The sequence below is a fragment of the Lactuca saligna genome, chromosome 9, assembly GCF_052625555.1.
Source record: "Lactuca saligna cultivar CGN05327 chromosome 9, ASM5262555v1, whole genome shotgun sequence".
Classification (NCBI taxonomy): domain Eukaryota; kingdom Viridiplantae; phylum Streptophyta; class Magnoliopsida; order Asterales; family Asteraceae; genus Lactuca; species Lactuca saligna.
The window spans coordinates 119,652,501-119,670,897 of NC_136425.1; positions in this window are offsets into that span (position 1 = coordinate 119,652,501).

Here is an 18,397-nt window from a genome sequence, read left to right on the forward strand (position 1 = left end):
TTTTTGTTATTATATTTTTAATAGGCCGGGATAGGAAAAGTCCGTTAAAATTTCATAACTCCTTCATCCGCTGTCTGTTTTCGCCAGACTTTTTACCATTGTAATACCATTGATGAGGTCTTCGATTCTCGTTTAGGTCATGTTGGTAAAAATCCGCTTGATCTCGATTTCGAGTTTTTAGTTGTCTACTGTTATGTCTGAAACTTCGAAAAATCATAACTTCCTCATATGAAGTTAGAATTGGGCATTCTTTTTAGGTATGCTTACAGGTTTGGGGTATCTATAACTTTTATTTAGATACCTAAGGCTAAAAATTATTGTATTGAAACTTCGCGTTTTACGTCTATCAGTGTTGCCGATTTTCACTGCGAATATTAGATTGGTCATAACTTCTTCGTTATAACTCGGATTTTAGTGTTCTTTATATGCACGAAAACCTTGATATGATTCCTACCACTTTATTTAACCCAAATAAGATTTTAGGAAAGTTAAATTTTTACCTATATTTGACTCGTGTTACGTGTCATTGTCTCAAAATATCGGGTTGTCACATCATCCCCCCGTTAGAGGGAATTTCGTCCCGAAATTAGAGTTTAAGCAGAATTGATACTACGCTACGGATAGAAGTTTTATTTGATCTTTGTGTTCCTAAGTGAATTAAGATCCTCGCATGGCGTTCCAGCGAACCTTTCACTATCGGGGAACGACTTTGTTTCTTTCGTTTGCCTTACTGGTGTGATAACTCTTCTTGGTCGAATGTATGTTGGATGTTTTGTGGACTATGAAATTAGTACACCTTGTACCCTAGAGGTAGTGTCTCCAGATCTTCAGAGCAATTATCACTACTCTTGAATCAAGATCATGTGTTGTATAGTTAACTTCCTGTGTATTAAGCTGTCTTGAGGTATAGCCAGTGACCTTTCCTCTTGCATAAGAAGACAACCAATTCATACTGATTATGAAGTCAAAACCTTGACTATATATCACCCCTATGTATACATTCATCAACGACAGATCAACCGTATGGATCTTTGGATTTGAACTTAAGATACTGTACGACTGGTACTTCGGGGATTTCTTTGGAAAGGAAAAGAACTAAGAGGTACTCCATTCATGAGTACTTGGTGTTCAGATATGACGGCTTCGCTAGAAAGGCGATTTCGAAAAATCAGATGTACGTATGAAGCTGTTTTTGTGAGGATCAAATTGAATCAAGTCGTATGATAATGTCGGAATCATAAGGAAACTTAAGGACATTAGATTTGAACATAAGATGTTTACAGACAAAACACAACAGTGCAACCATTAACAGAATTACAATACTTTAGACTACTACAAGACTATTGCTGCATATAAGGTATACTACAAAAGGCAAGTATACGCAGCACGAGCATCCCTATACCGACGGGATCCCGCAAAAGATAAGACTCTAGTTGCACTAGTTTTGGATGGTTTATAAGTCTGTTACAACGAAACACCTAAATTACAATAACATGGGTTCTGAGTAGGTTCTCCTGCAGCTGTGATCCTGAGAATCCTACCGTCTTCACCAGAGTTCTTTGTTATAGGGCAATCCTTCTTGAGATGCCTTATCTCCCCGCATTGGTGGCATGATTGGCTAGTACTAGCCTTGGTGGAGGGAGTGACGTGTTTAGCCAATGTTATGTGGACACAAGTTCCTTTCTCATTACACCACCTTGGAAATTGCTTCTTAAAGCGTTCTACAGGAGTTGCCAGGTGTTGCTGTGGCATGGCAAGTCTTTGGGATCTCTTATGCTCCTTTAGGGCTTGACGATATCGTCTCTTCCTTACGGTCTTACGGCTTCGCAAGTCTATGACTGTTGCCATTTGTTGGTTTCCCAGTTTGGTACTACCATCGGAACTCTCGACTCCTTTTTCGGTATTGCTTGTGTTGCCTGAATTGATGTGTGTAAGGAAAGTTGTCACAGCAACTGCTACTGCAGCTTGTAATGTAGCGGCATCGAGATGGAGAATAGGGGTTTCATTGCTTGGCTGATTGTTTCCGGATGACGACATGATTATCCCTATGATGCAGTCTTAGTACGGATTGGAAGTATGTTTGCGGAGGTTTGACCTACATCCCTATGATGCAGTCCTAGTACTGAGTAGAAGTATGTTTGTACAATGCTCTTTAAACGTTTGTCGTTCAAGCCGAGGTATTATAGGTTGATGGATAATATGATCCAACCTTTAAAAGAGGCTTGAAAATGATTTTGGAGTTAAATTACCATAGTCCAATAGCTTGACTATATGGGGTTTCAGATAGACTCCAACGGTGGTAAAATGAAGATATTTGAAGAAAGAGTAACACGAAAGTTAGTCGAAAGTTCATATATTCGATGTTGGAGATGTAATAGGTTTGGGGAAATTAACCTTGTTGTAGGTCGTACATCATATTCGGAGTAGAAAAGTCCTTGACAGCATAAAGGCTTAACTAAAAGTACTTACAGTACATGGTAGTCACATAGAAAGTACTACACAGAGCACAGACAGGAACATGGTTCTTTAAAATGAAGGAGGAAGTAAAGTATCTCCTACTAGCGACGGTCACCCCTATGGTGAACCCTTAGTTTGGTTAGTTGACGTTTCATATCAAGCAGGTATCTCTCGTACATCGTCTTGCATACATGGAGCTCTATGGCTTCGACTCGGGTTTCAGCTAGTGCTTGCAGCAGGGTCTCATGGTTTCTCTCAGATCTCTCACTGGTGATCAAGGTGATTGGTGCGAATGGTATGCATTCTTGCATTGGCATTAACCTCTTCGACATGTTGAAAAGTCATCCTGCCCTGAATTTCGTTTCGGGAAACTCTACGGATTATGATTTGTAGAACTCTATCTACTGAGATTCCTTCACTTGAGTGGTAGAAGCTTCGATATCCTTTAAACGGCATAGGTTGATCTTGCTCTTCGCTCCATGTTTCCAAGCATTCTACCCAAGGAGGCGTCAGGCCATGAAGAGTTGGACGAGGGTGAGGGTTTGAATTGGGAGCTACTGGGAGCTACTAGGGGTAGGTTCTCATCCTCGAGTTCGAAGTTATCATCATCCGAAAGGTCTTCAGCATGGTGATCATTCAAAAAGGGAGTGCATGATCATTCTCTGGTTCTTCTCTGAACAATCCAGCACTGCCTTTGATCGGGAAGTATGGGTTATCGTGGGGATGGAGTCCAGGCATGTTGTCTACACGAGAATTTGTGTAAAGAAATAATTATTAGACGAACTATCTAGATGATTATTAGATAATCTTCATTAGTTACATCATTATTTGTAGAGTGCATACCAGTTATATGTAATCAAAACAGGATAGGCTTTCGAATAAGTGAACTCAACTCCAAATTCACAAGATCGGAGTAAAGCAGAATTTCACACATTCTATGTCTATGACATCCTAGTTACATATATGTAACACCAAGATTTTCGAGACAAAAATTTTTATTGAAATAATCAATTTAATATTAATACACTTGTTTAAAACCTCGTTCATAATAGAATTACAAAACGTAGTTTCATTTTTAGTTACATAGAAAACCAGGATCCTCCAAAACACAACTCTTTCTTCAGTGTGTACAATCGAACCGTTGCCATCCTGCGTTACTGTAAGAACCTGAAACAACATAACATAAACAACGTAAGCACGAAGCTTAGTGAGTTCCCCAATATACACCCTACGCACGTACGCCTTTCCAGGCCCTGACCTTCCGGTCTACTGCACAATGCCTTCCGGCCCATGAGATAATCGCCTTCCGGCCCAATAGATATTTGCCTTCCGGCCCATAAGATAATTGCCTTCCGGCCCATAAGATAATTGCCTTCCGGCCCATAGAATAATTGCCTTCCGGCCCATACACATATATAACACATAATACAATTACTCTAACACATAAAGCACATATATCATATATCAACCTGCCTTCCGGCCCGAAACATATTCTAACACATAAAGCACATATATCACATATCATACCTGACCTTTCTGTCACATAATACTTTGCCTTCCGGCCCATATAACATGCATATCACGCGTAGCTACTAACTTCCATTTACAGTATGAATACATAACGCATAACATGTTCGACCTTCCGGTCACACAATCAAACCCTTCCGGGTAAAGTATAGTGAGAAGACTCACCTCGCGGACGCTGGGAGATAGCAACTCCTGAAGTCCCTTGCACTTGATCCTTCCGAGCTACAAGCTCCCTGTAACATCATATATCTCTTATTAACACTTCTATCTTCCACGTTAACTGACCCTAAGAAATCACACCGGTCATCTCTGGTCAACAGTCCATTGTCAGCTCGACTGGACTCGGCGAGTTCCCTGGCGACTCGGCGAGTCTAGTCGTTCTTTAATCCTCTAAAATTCCCCTTCTACTCGTCGAGTATCCCTTTTAACTCGACGAGTTACTCCTGGAAGAATCGCGGGGCCACCCCGACTCCACTCGCCGAGTCTGAAGAACAAACTCGGCGAGTCCCAGTGAATCTTCAAGCTACTCGCCGAGTCCGATCATCCGACTCGGCGAGTCCACTCCATGCAGTCGATCGAACTGCTTCCTGAGGTACATATTTTCCCGAATATACAAACATGGATCCTTCTGGACCTCTAAGGGTCCTAATGCAAGGTTATAAACGTTGAATAACAACACAACAAACCATCTAGACTCCAAATGGGTTCCATAAACCCTAAATCTATATATACATCAATCACAGGAGAATGTAATTCGAGTTATTACCTGAATGATGTACCTTCCATGTCCCCAAACTTCAGAACTCGAACTCCCTGCAGTTCCTTTAACTAAAACCCTTCTCCTCCTTGCACAACAATTCCTTCAAGGTCACCCATGGCCTTCAATCTTGCTCTAGACGCCTCAGTCGTTTAGGGTTCTCTTCAATCGGCCAAAAGACGAGCAATGACAGCATAAGATCCCTTATATACGTCCCAAACTGAACGGCTAGGGTTTTCCGCTGAACAGCGTCGACTCGCCGAGTCCATACCTGGACTCGTCGAGTCCAGCCGCGAACCCGCGACCACAACTGCGACCCTACTCGGCGAGTCTGACTCCAACTCGCCGAGTCTCCCCTTTAAAACACCCCCAAAATGCAATTAAACAATACTTAAGATTTTGGGCTGTTACAATTCTCCCCCACTAGAATTAGACTTCGCCCTCGAAGTCTCACTCTGAAAATAGTTCTGGATGCTGCTCCCGCACCACACGTTTCGGCTTCCCTAGACACTTCCGATCTCTTCCGAGGTTGCCACCGAATCAATACCAGAGGTACCTCCTTGTTCCTCAGAAACTTGATCTTCCGATCCCTGATGGCCACTGGCCTCTCGGCGAAACACAGGCTCGCATCCACCTAATCGTTCTCTAGAAGAACCGCTGCTGACTCATCTGCTATACACCTCTTCAATTACGACACCTAAAAGTGTCATGGACCCATCCCAATTCCGTTGGCAGCTCCAACCGGTAGGCCACTTTTCCTACCTTCGCACCTTCACGCAAAACCCCAACATACCGGGCCCTTACTTACCCCTCTTCCTGGATCGAAACACCCTTTCCCAGGGAGAAACCGTCAGGAATACGAAGTCGCCGACCTGAAACGCATGCTCGTAACGGCGTCTGTCTGCACAACCTTCCTGTCAACTCTAAACGATCTTTAACCTCTGATTAACCTGTTGCATCTGCTCTGTCGACCAAAACACGATCGCTGTACTGTCCACCACTTCCTGCAACCGAGAATTTCCCAAGACGCGACTCTGCTCTAAATCTCAATGCTCACACGACCCGTAAGGGTTATGAAACTCTGAATCACCGGTTCCCCGATCCCAAGCCCACTTTATCCATATCGAAACAACTGAGGGACCTATTCTCAATTCTCAGGGCAACTCTCACGAGTTCACCTCTTGCAATCGTATACACATGCTGCACTCGCCCCAACATACCTTCCCATTCCCTCACTTAGTGAAATCCGCTTAACAACTTTGCCACTACTCCCTGTATCACACATGCACTGGATCTGCTCGCAAGGACTCTCGGGTCCATGCATTACCTTTCCTCAACGAACGAGATTCCGACATCACCTTCCATGCAACAGCTCAAAGGGCGGCATACTAATGCACTAATGATGGCTGTTAATATGGAACAACTCAACCAATGATAATTACGTACCGCGGCTTCCTCCGACAGCTAAAACACATGCCCGAAACATGTCTTCGAACGTCCGCATCGTTCGCCCTCTCTAAAGTGTCCTCAGATGTCATCATGATAAGCTCCTTTCCCATATTCCTCTTCAAGACTAAGTACCAGATCAACTTTTGGCCCCACACCTGAGCCCCCAACGGTCACCCATTTCGCGATCCAAATATTCCACTGACTTTTCTCCCCGTGACCACTATCCCGACCCAGTGACACGAATCCCACCGAGGATCGTCTCAACTCTAATCTCTGGTTTCTGCTATGCCTCTTCCTTGCGTATCTCCCCGCATCTCCCGACAGAGACGAAGACCCCCGTCTCACCCCCGACTCAACATCCAAGCTCCAAAGACTCAATATCAGGGCTACCCAAACTCGAAGCTCTTCCCCCTCATGCGCTGCTCGAAAATATTCCAACCTAAAAATTCTCTTGCCACCCAGTGAGTACTGCAACTCCACGCAGTATCACAACACCCTCTGACTAGTGAGTACTGCGACTCGAACATCCACCACAGTCTATGGAGGCAATCAACATAACGAACGCCCGTCTTGCGAAAATCCACCCTCTCAAATAATCTCCCTGAATGCCCATACCCGAAAACTCCTACTAAATCCGCAGATACCTGATATGCCACATGTCGATTCAGTTCGGGATTCCCGAATAACTCCAAAATAAGGATATCATACCCGAATATCCCGGAATACTACCACCACCAATGATCTCCTGCACCCCATAATTAAATCTATATTTTCCCCGCCTTACAACCTTGGTGCATCTAATTTCTCGATCGGAATGCGAGATAACGTTGACGTACGAAATGCGCTGATAATTCTCCAAATCCCTTTTTCCCGACACTCAAAATCCAAACAAGGATACGCATACTGACTCCGGAAGTTGACTGCTCAATCATTCTCTATCTTCTTGCAACAACACCAATCACCTGTCATGAATACGTTCGTTCTCCTCTTCAAGTACTTCCCGCATTAACTCACTCTGACCCCTTTACTCGATCATCGACACCTCTGGTCTCATGATTTCCTACTGCATCTCTATACTCCAATTATAACTACTCTTGGCAATTCTTTGTTTCCTACGTTCTGCACCCGGTTCTCCCCCACTAGGGTTCGAACCGTCACTAGTTAGCATACCATCAACCCACGACTATCTTTCACCAGCAAAATCGTACCTGCTCCAGGAAAGTGCTATGCAACGCCCAATAGTCCCTCCTCTTATGAAGTCAATCAACCCCCTATACTCAGAACCTCTGGTTAACTCTCCAAGAACTTCTCATCACGACTGTCTCTAATCGTTCCAAATCCCATACCAATCTAATACTAAGCACCTGCACTGCTCGATAACATCTTTGACTCGTAGACTGCACCGCAAAATCATCGTTCCTCTCATCTCAACTCATCAACCCATATCCAACGCCGGATTTGTCCCAAGGACAGGAACTCACTCTCAACATAGACGAAACTCTCTGCACTGCAAAACTCGACTGAACTCTTCACTGCTACCACTATAACACAACCTGTCATTCTCAATTAGGTGTGGTGTGGTTCTCGACTACCTCAGTCCCAACTGACTGTCTGCTCACAGTAAATCACTGCCTCGCGGCACACCCGCTACCTGATGCTCAGTGGGAAGTCATTATCGAAAACTACCTGCAGGGTGTACTCCCAAACCCAGAACTGAAACACCAGACCCCTCGTGTCTTGCACACGAACATAAATGGCACTACCCACCTAGAAGGTGACCTCTCCTCTATCGACTGATTTCTCGACTTAGACCGAAATTTCCCTCACCCTTTAACTCCCTACCACAATACTCTGATAGGTACTCGCCTTTCCTCCTCTCAAGGAACGCCTCTCCATCTTCAATCGTGGTCCACAGGCCTAAAACCCATAGCGTCCGATCTCTACCCCTTCGATCATAACCGGATAACAAGATAGTCACCAGCATCATCCACTACGAACCATGGTACTCATCCCATGACATGCCTTCTCAATTTGCTCCGGTGTATGGTACCTGAACCATAGCATCACCCTCAATCTGCTCCAACGTATGGCACTCGAACCACAACATCTATTTCAATCTGTTCCGATGTATGGTGCCCGGACCATAACATCACCCCGCAATCTGCTCCGATGTATGGTACTCGAACCATGACATCACCCCTCATTCCGTTCCTTAGGACCTTCAAAATGCTCCCTGTATCCAGTATGGGTCCTCTGCTTTCAGTAGTACGGGCCCATACTACCTGCCACATCTACCCATACTTTCCACACGGACCATCCCAGAGTTCCTAAGTAGCTGATCGAGTTACTCTTTCACCAGTCCCATCGCGCGTGCTCGCTCTCCAGCGAAATCCTCTACTCTACCAGCGCACTCATCTGGCTAGTTTTACTCCTTAGTCCCTTCCGCCGTCCCCCCACTTCTTTGCTATCAGCTGCTGAAGAGTTCCTAATGATGCCAGCCATCTACCTCCTGAGTATCGTCATACTCACTTAGTAGCTGACTCCCATCATCGAGAACTCCACAAAGCACGAAGCAAGCAGCATTCGAGCATCGAAGCATACATAGGACTCCCTATCCTTGATAGCTCCACCTTCTCGGTTCATCCTCGGAAGTACTACTGTACTCTGTAGCTCTACCCCTCGTGCGTTCTAACTAGATACCCTCACTCATCACATACACACAAAAGCATAACGCACATACACAACAAACCCTAGGCTAAGGCATCACAAATCAGGCCACTCTAGTCCTAAGATATGAAATTCCTAGCCTGTCTCTAGCATACAATAATATCTCATAAAGTGCATAATAGATATTTCATAACACAAAAGTAAGGGTATTTTGGGAAATCACCGTTTGGCTCTGGCTGATTGTACACACTGCTCTTTCTTGCTTTCTCTTTGAACTCTTATTCACTTTTAGAAAACTATTTATTTGAAAACTTTTTCTTACTTCCTCAGTTTGAGTCCAGATTCACCCGTAGGCGCGTCCGAATCCCTCAAACCAAGGCTCTGATACCAATTGTAACACCAAGATTTTCGAGACAAAAATTTTTATTGAAATAATCAATTTAATATTAATACACTTGTTTAAAACCTCGTTCATAATAGAATTACAAAACGTAGTTTCATTTTTAGTTAAATAGAAAACCAGGATCCTCCAAAACACAACTCTTTCTTCAGTGTGTACAATCGAACCGTTGCCATCCTGCGTTACTGTAAGAACCTGAAACAACATAACATAAACAACGTAAGCACGAAGCTTAGTGAGTTCCCCAATATACACCCTACGCACGTACGCCTTTCCAGGCCCTGACCTTCCGGTCTACTGCACAATGCCTTCCGGCCCATGAGATAATCGCCTTCCGGCCCAATAGATATTTGCCTTCCGGCCCATAAGATAATTGCCTTCCGGCCCATAAGATAATTGCCTTCCGGCCCATAGAATAATTGCCTTCCGGCCCATACACATATATAACACATAATACAATTACTCTAACACATAAAGCACATATATCATATATCAACCTGCCTTCCGGCCCGAAACATATTCTAACACATAAAGCACATATATCACATATCATACCTGACCTTTCTGTCACATAATACTTTGCCTTCCGGCCCATATAACATGCATATCACGCGTAGCTACTAACTTCCATTTACAGTATGAATACATAACGCATAACATGTTCGACCTTCCGGTCACACAATCAAACCCTTCCGGGTAAAGTATAGTGAGAAGACTCACCTCGCGGACGCTGGGAGATAGCAACTCCTGAAGTCCCTTGCACTTGATCCTTCCGAGCTACAAGCTCCCTGTAACATCATATATCTCTTATTAACACTTCTATCTTCCACGTTAACTGACCCTAAGAAATCACACCGGTCATCTCTGGTCAACAGTCCATTGTCAGCTCGACTGGACTCGGCGAGTCTGGTCGTTCTTTAATCCTCTAAACTTCCCCTTCTACTCGTCGAGTATCCCCTTTAACTCGACGAGTTACTCCTGGAAGAATCGAGGGGCCACCCCGACTCCACTCGCCGAGTCTCAAGAACAAACTCGGCGAGTCCCAGTGAATCTTCAAGCTACTCGCCGAGTCCGATCATCCAACTCGGCGAGTCCACTCCATGCAGTCGATCGAACTGCTTCCTGAGGTATATATTTTCCCGAATATACAAACATGGATCCTTCTGGACCTCTAAGGGTCCTAATGCAAGGTTATAAACGTTGAATAACAACACAACAAACCATCTAGACTCCAAATGGGTTCCATAAACCCTAAATCTATATATACATCAATCACAGGAGAATGTAATTCGAGTTATTACCTGAATGATGTACCTTCCATGTCCCCAAACTTCAGAACTCGAACTCCCTGCAGTTCCTTTAACTAAAACCCTTCTCCTCCTTGCACAACAATTCCTTCAAGGTCACCCATGGCCTTCAATCTTGCTCTAGACGCCTCAGTCGTTTAGGGTTCTCTTCAATCGGCCAAAAGACGAGCAATGACAGCATAAGATCCCTTATATACGTCCAAAACTGAACGGCTAGGGTTTTCCGCTGAACAGCGTCGACTCGCCGAGTCCATACCTGGACTCGTCGAGTCCAGCCGCGAACCCGCGACCACAACTGCGACCCTACTCGGCGAGTCTGACTCCAACTCGCCGAGTCTCCCCTTTAAAACACCCCCAAAATGCAATTAAACAATACTTAAGATTTTGGGCTGTTACAATATAACCTTAGTATATCCACTTAGCAACTATCAACTTAGTACTGTAGATCCTTTTTAGTTCTCACGTAAGTAATTATAGTAACACAAAATACTCCTATAGTATTTTAGATTTAGGTTCTGTTATAATGTTCTCATTGTGGTAGTGTTTGGTAAGTTTTTTAGACTTGTTGCCACATCACAACAATTCTTAGGCATATGCTAATCACTCCTCGGACCAGCATAGTTGATCAGGCTATGCCATTCCCAGGACTGACCATACATCCCCAAGCTTACTTGTGATATTCAACAATCGTAATACTTTTGTCCTTGTCATTGTGACACTGATTTTAGTATGAATGCAGACATGTATACTTAATTAAATATTTTATTATTTAAAAGTATAAACTCTTGGTCCGAGTATTTTCAGTCCCATTGTAGTTATAGTTAGTATATCTTTTATGGGTTGATATACTTAATTCGCTATACATAATGCTCTGATACCAATCTGTCACACCCCAAAACCGAGAACAGTGGAAACGTTCTAGGGCGGAGGACGTCATGTAATGTATCACAACAATGTAAAGTAGTAAACAAGCAACAACATCATCCATTTCATTAATAGTATAATTTTAATTTCAAGTGTGTTCTTTCATAATATACAACAATAAAATGAATAATCAGAAAAATAAGACGAGTCTGGACTGCTCCGTCTTCACCAAAAACCTGGTCGTCGTACCTGTGTATTTGCGACCTGAGAATACAAGTTATTTTGAAAGCGAGTATCAGCCAAAAAGCTACTGAATTCATAAGTATTAATGTGTTTTTGATTTGTAAAGCTTGTAATGAAAGACTTGATATTGTTCTGAAAGAAAGTTCGTATAAGTGTGGAAATGTTTGTAAGTAATCGAAACCGCTCGGTAAACCCTAGAAATCCCTATGATTCCTATTAGTATAGATGAAATCTTCTACCAAGACCTAGTTGTTTTGAAAGTAGTCTTCTACCAAGACCTAGTTGTTTTGAAAGTAGTCTTCTACCAAGACCCGACTGTTTTGAAAGTAGTCTTCTACCAAGACCCGAATGTTTTGAAAGTAGCCTTCTACCAAGACCTAACTGTTCGAAAATTATTATTAATATAAGAAATTTTATCCTTTGGTACTAGGATACTCAAATACGATTCACCTCATTGGATAACTTAGGCCCTAAGCAATCCTAATTCCCTTCATGATAAGCCTTGGTTGGATTTTAGGTCTATCCTAAGCCCCTAAAATCGTCCACCCCTTATCCATAAGGGATTATAGCCTAAAGTACAACTATCATACACTTGATAGTTTATGCCCTTCTATTTAATTAATCTCCTTAAGTCACCAAATTAATTCCTAATTCATTTATGACTTATATTAATCAAATAACAATATTATTATTCCTTATAATATTTCTTCTCTCATTGTAAATCATCCTATCAAGTTGCTATGGTGAAGGCAACCCAAAAGGACCATGCTCAATCGGGTCAAGTACTTACCAAATATAGTTGCAGTCTTAGACACTATTCCAACATCTCTCTCTCTCTCTCTCTCTCTCTCTCTCTCTCTCTCTCTCTCTTTCTCTCTCTTTCTCTCTCTCTCTATCTATCTATCTATTTCTCTCTCTCTCTCTAAAATCATCATGTCCAATTTCTAGGTTTGAGGGCAACCCAAAAGCATTGTGCTGCTATCAATTCAAGTATATAACATTTTTTGTTCTCAGCCTAAACACCGAATCCAACAGTCTCCTACTTGTATAAGTCTATAACTATACTTGTGTAATATACACGTTTAGTTATCGTTTTTTGTAATAGATAATATTATGAAATATTATATGATATTGAGCGTTGAGTTCTAACAAATAGTTTTTACTATAAATAAAGTAAAATTGTATTTAGAATCACTCATAAAATATTGGAAGTCTTATAAGATTCCAATTAAATGTAAAATATTGAAATTTAACGAAAATATTAAATTTGAAATAAATATAATTTTATTATTGAAAGTTGTAAAGAATCTCGTTAGAAACATTTAGGCGAAAACCTCATCGAAATTCGAGTTATAACGAAGAAGTTATGACCAAACGGAGATCCGCGACAAAACCGACAAACACTATTTAACGTAAAAAGTGAGTTTTCGATAAAATACTTTTTAGCCTTAGTGATCTAAATGAAATTCGTAGTATTTTTTAAACCGATAATTTTTATAAAAAGAACGTCCAAATCTGACTTCGTATAAGGAAGTTATGATGTTTCTAAGTTTCGGTATAGTAGTAGAAAGCTAAAAACTCGAAATAAACATCGATTGAATTTTAACTGACACAACCTAAACGAGAATCGAAGGTTTCATCAATAGTAGTACAACAGTAAAAAGACAGATGAAAACGGACATCGGATGAAGAAGTTATGAACTTTTAAAGGATTTTCCTGTCCTGGTTTGTTAAAAATAATAATATTAAATATAAACTAAAATTAGCTAACGGAGTCTAAAATAAAGTTTTAGAGGATAATTTCACCTACACGCACACATAAACAACGTGAAAAATGGAGCTCGTATGCGAAAGTTATGGATTTTTGAAGTTTGGGATACAAACATCGAGAAAAATCCCAAAATCCGAGAAATTTCGCATGGCCTGTCACACCCCAAAACCGAGAACGGTGGAAACGTTCTGGGGCGGAGGACGTCATGTAATGTATCACAACAATGTAAAGTAGTAAACAAGCAACAACATCATCCATTTCATTAATAGTACAATTTTAATTTCAAGTGTGTTCTTTCATAATATACAACAATAAAATGAATAATCAGAAAATAAGACGAGTCTGGACTGCTCCGTCTTCACCAAAAACCTGGTCGTCGTACCTGTGTATTTGCGACCTAAGAATACAAGTTATTTTGAAAGCGAATATCAGCCAAAAAGCTGCTGAATTCATAAGTATTAATGTGTTTTTGATTTGTAAAGCTTGTAATGAAAGACTTGATATTGTTCTGAAAGAAAGTTCGTATAAGTGTGGAAATGTTTGTAAGTAATCGAAACCGCTTGGTAAACCCTAGAAATCCCTATGATTCCTATTAGTACAGATGAATTCTTCTACCAAGACCTAGTTGTTTTGAAAGTAGTCTTCTACCAAAACCTAGTTGTTTTGAAAGTAGTCTTCTACCAAGATCCGACTGTTTTGAAAGTAGTCTTCTACCAAGACCCGGTTGTTTTGAAAGTAGCCTTCTACCAAGACCCGACTGTTCGACAATTATTATTAATATAATAAAGTGTATCCTTTGGTACTAGGATACTGAAATACGATTCACCTCATTGGTTATGTGGATGAGTCACAAGATAATGTAAAATAATATAACTAACTTACGCATTATCTCTTTATACTAGGATAACTAACAATGTTAACTTTAGACATCCGTAGATGTACATTTACCTCTGTTGCTAACAGCTGGGTGTAGGAATAGTTAGTCCCTTCAAGTATACTTGTAATGGTATCAACCGAAGACATCCGTGGATGTGCATTTACCTCTGTAGCTAACAGATATTCGAGGAATGGTTAATCCCGTAAGGTATCCTTTGGTACTAAGATATAAAGTCCAACCTATCTCGTCGATGATGTGATTGTATCACAAGGTAAAGATAGAAAGCAGAACTATATAACAGTATCTAGACATATAATATGTAATAGTAATTTTCCATATAATATCTATGTAAAAGTATTCATGTGTAAGTATTCATGTAAAAGTATTCATGTAAACATATTCATGTAAACGTACTCATATAAGTGTATCTATGTAAGAGTATTCATGTATAAGTATTCATGTAAAAGTATTCATGTAAAAGTATTCATGTAAACGTACTCATGTAAGCGTATCTATGTAAGAGTATCCCTATAAATATATCCATGTAAGAGGAATCTCTGTAAGAGTATCCCTTCATATAGCATGTAGTCTAGACTCATGAATGAAATGACTCTGGTGTAATTTCTTGTAATAGGGATAATGTTTTGTATCTTCTAAACTATTCCTACAATAGTTTACTAGAATGTAATTGATGAGTGTCCAAGTAGGTTTATACGCCCTTGCTACCCAAGAGCATCAGAACAGAATTAACTGATGGAACATTTATGACTGTATATGTACACATAATATATAACTAATATTTAAACGACCTTCGGACGGGTACTCGATATCCCACCAGACCACATCCAAATCAAGGAAAAGGAAACAGGGTGGATAGCCTTACTAAGTCTTTTAAACATTTCTTATATAACTATACATATAGAGGCATGCAATTTATAATATAAAAGCATAAAAGAAGTTTTGTAAAACCGTTGAAAAGTCTAATAAAAAATTTGTGACTTGATGTCAGTTTATAAAACGATTCGAAAAACAGTTGAGAAGACAGTTTAAGTGTAAGAAAACCTTTATTTGATGCACAACTATAACAGATTAAAAAAAAAAACATACAGTTTGTAAGACAGTTTCTAAAAGTGTTTCAACATGTAAAAACGTTTGTGAAAACTATTCGAAGTACATATGAAAATGTTCGTTTGTTCTTGTATATGAATGTATCTCCTTGAAATAGTATTTCTAGTATGTAAAAGTTCGTGATGTTCTCGTAAAACTATACCTATTATAGTTTTCTAAAAGTGTGTCTCGTTTGTATAGAGATCCCTAGGTGAAATGCTCGCTTGTTATGAAAAGTATAATTTTTGTAGTGCCTAAGATGGACACATATACATACAGTATAAGCAGAGTGTTTGATTTATACATATATAACAACATTTTTCATTTCAAAAGATATGATGTTATTGTGATATATTTTGCATAAAAAAGTTTCCCTATAATAGTTATAAATCACATATGCTTCCGTTGATAAAAAGTTTATAATAAAACTTCATATAACATACGATAATAATCGTGTGTTTTACTTGTATTCCCCCCTTAAAAGCATATAACAACATTTATAAAACCTTTAGAAGTGTGGATTATAAGGGTATGAACTCACTTGATTGATTGAAGAAAGCACGACGAAAACCGAGCAGAACTTCTACTCGAGAGAGCGGATCTCTGAAGATTCTAGGGAATCTCGGAAATCTCGGGAGCGTAAAACTTCCTTCCGAGCTTGGATATGGAAACTGGGAATTTAGGATGGCTCCGAGGGTTGAAACGCAGAGCTTCGGCGCGAGAAGGGAAGGAAATTAGCCAATATTGCCGGCACCCTCGCACTCTATTTATAGTGGCTGGAAGGCTCGCGTACGCTGGGCGTATGCTTGTACGCGGGGCGTATGCAACGTCATGGATTACCACATCCTTGGTCGAAGCATCGGAGCGACGTGGACGAACCGAAGCCTAGCATCCGAGTACGCTGGGCGTAACCTAGATTGGTCCGATGACTCCTCCTTCGGATAATACCGGATTTTAATTAAATTAAATATTTTAATTATTAATAAACTTCAAAAATTCATATCTTATTCATACGAACTTCGTTTTCGACGTTCTTTATATCCACGCGTAGGTGAGACTACGATCTACAACTTTGGTTTAGAATCCATAGGCTAGTTTTCACTTTATTTTTGTTATTATATTTTTAATAGGCCGGGATAGGAAAAGTCCGTTAAAATTTCATAACTCCTTCATCCGCTGTCTGTTTTCGCCAGACTTTTTACCATTGTAATACCATTGATGAGGTCTTCGATTCTCGTTTAGGTCATGTTGGCAAAAATCCGCTCGATCTCGATTTCGAGTTTTTAGTTGTCTACTGCTATGTCTGAAACTTCGAAAAATCATAACTTCCTCATATGAAGTTAGAATTGGGCATTCTTTTTAGGTATGCTTACGGGTTTGGGGTATCTATAACTTTTATTTAGATACCTAAGGCTAAAAATTATTGTATTGAAACTTCGCGTTTTACATCTATTAGTGTTGCCGATTTTCACTGCGAATATTAGATTGGTCATAACTTCTTCGTTATAACTCGGATTTTAGTGTTCTTTATATGCACGAAAACCTTGATACGATTCCTACCACTTTATTTAACCCAAATAAGATTTTAGGAAAGTTAAATTTTTACCTATATTTGACTGGTGTTACGTTTCATTGTCTCAAAATATCGGGTTGTCACATCATCCCCCCGTTAGAGGGAATTTCGTCCCGAAATTAGAGTTTAAGCAGAATTGATACTACGCTAGGGATAGAAGTTTTATTTGATCTTTGCGTTCCTAAGTGAATTAAGATCCTCGCATGGCGTTCCAGCGAACCTTTCACTATCGGGGAACGACTTTGTTTCTTTCGTTTGCCTTACTGGTGTGATAACTCTTCTTGGTCGAATGTATGTTGGATGTTTTGTGGACTATGAAATTAGTACACCTTGTACCCTACAGGTAGTGTCTCCAGATCTTCAGAGCAATTATCACTACTCTTGAATCAAGATCATGTGTTGTATAGTTAACTTCCTGTGTCTTAAGCTGTCTTGAGGTATAGCCAGTGACCTTTCCTTTTGCATAAGAAGACAACCAATTCATACTGATTATGAAGTCAAAACCTTGACTATATATCACCCTATGTATACATTCATCAACGATAGATCAACCGTATGGATCTTTGGATTTGAACTTAAGATACTGTACGACTGGTACTTTGGAGATTTCTTTGGAAAGGAAAAGAACTAAGAGGTACTCCATTCATGAGTACTTGGTGTTCAGATATGACGGCTTCGCTAGAAAGGCGATTTCGAAGAATCAGATGTACGTATGAAGCTGTTTTTGTGAGGATCAAATTGAATCAAGTCGTATGATAATGTCGGAATCATAAGGAAACTTAAGGACATTAGATTTGAACATAAGATGTTTACAAACAAAATACAACAGTGCAACCATTAACAGAATTACAATACTTTAGACTACTACAAGACTATTGTTGCATATAAGGTATACTACAAAAGGCAAGTATACGCAGCACGAGCATCCCTATACCGACGGGATCCCGCAAAAGATAAGACTCTAGTTGCACTAGTTTTGGATGGTTTATAAGTCTGTTACAACGAAACACCTAAATTACATTAACGTGGGTTCTGAGTAGGTTCTCCTGCAGCTGTGATCCTGAGAATCCTACCGTCTTCACCAGAGTTCTTTGTTATAGGGAAATCCTTCTTGAGATGCCCTATCTCCCCGCATTGGTGGCATGACTGGCTAGTACTAGCCTTGGTGGAGGGAGTGACGTGTTTAGCCAATGTTATGTGGACACGAGTTCCTTTCTCATTACACCACCTTGGAAATTGCTTCTTAAAGCGTTCTGCAGGAGTTGCCACGTGTTGCTGTGGCATGGCAAGTCTTTGGGATCTCTTATGCTCCTTTAGGGCTTGATGATATCGTCTCTTCCTTACGGTCTTACGGCTTCGCAAGTCTATGACTGTTGCCATTTGTTGGTTTCCCAGTTT